The sequence below is a fragment of the Limulus polyphemus genome, unplaced genomic scaffold (genome assembly GCF_000517525.1).
Source record: "Limulus polyphemus unplaced genomic scaffold, Limulus_polyphemus-2.1.2 Scaffold383, whole genome shotgun sequence".
In the NCBI taxonomy this organism is placed as follows: Eukaryota; Metazoa; Arthropoda; class Merostomata; order Xiphosura; family Limulidae; genus Limulus; species Limulus polyphemus.
This window is the reverse complement of record NW_013665993.1, coordinates 599,007-599,437: the sequence shown is the minus strand read 5'-3', so window position 1 is coordinate 599,437 and position 431 is coordinate 599,007.

Genomic DNA, 431 nt, shown 5'->3' with positions numbered 1-431 from the left:
ATCGCGAGAATGAAACTCAGAGCTGACTATGTTCGCTGTTTTCAACCCTGGGGCGTTATAATATGATGGACGTATTCGTTGGTAAAGAGTAGCCAAAGAACTGGTGGTTGGTGACGTCAACCGGTTGCCTTTTCTGTAGTTGGCAGCTCAAAATTAGGAATGGTGGCAAACAATTTTGGTATTTTTGCTATAAACAGGCAAACAAAAATGATGTAAGAAAAACACGTAGGTTCAATAAGTCTTGATTCAAAATGATAAAAATCCTATAACCCAAGCGCTTTCGAAAGGTGGACTACCCTTCTTCTTAAGTTTGCCCCTGAAGAAGAAAGGTCCACCTTTCGAAAGCGCTCAGACAAACAAACAAACGAACAGACAAACAGGCACACATGCATAATTAACATATTTTCTATCAACTAAGTATTCAATGTACT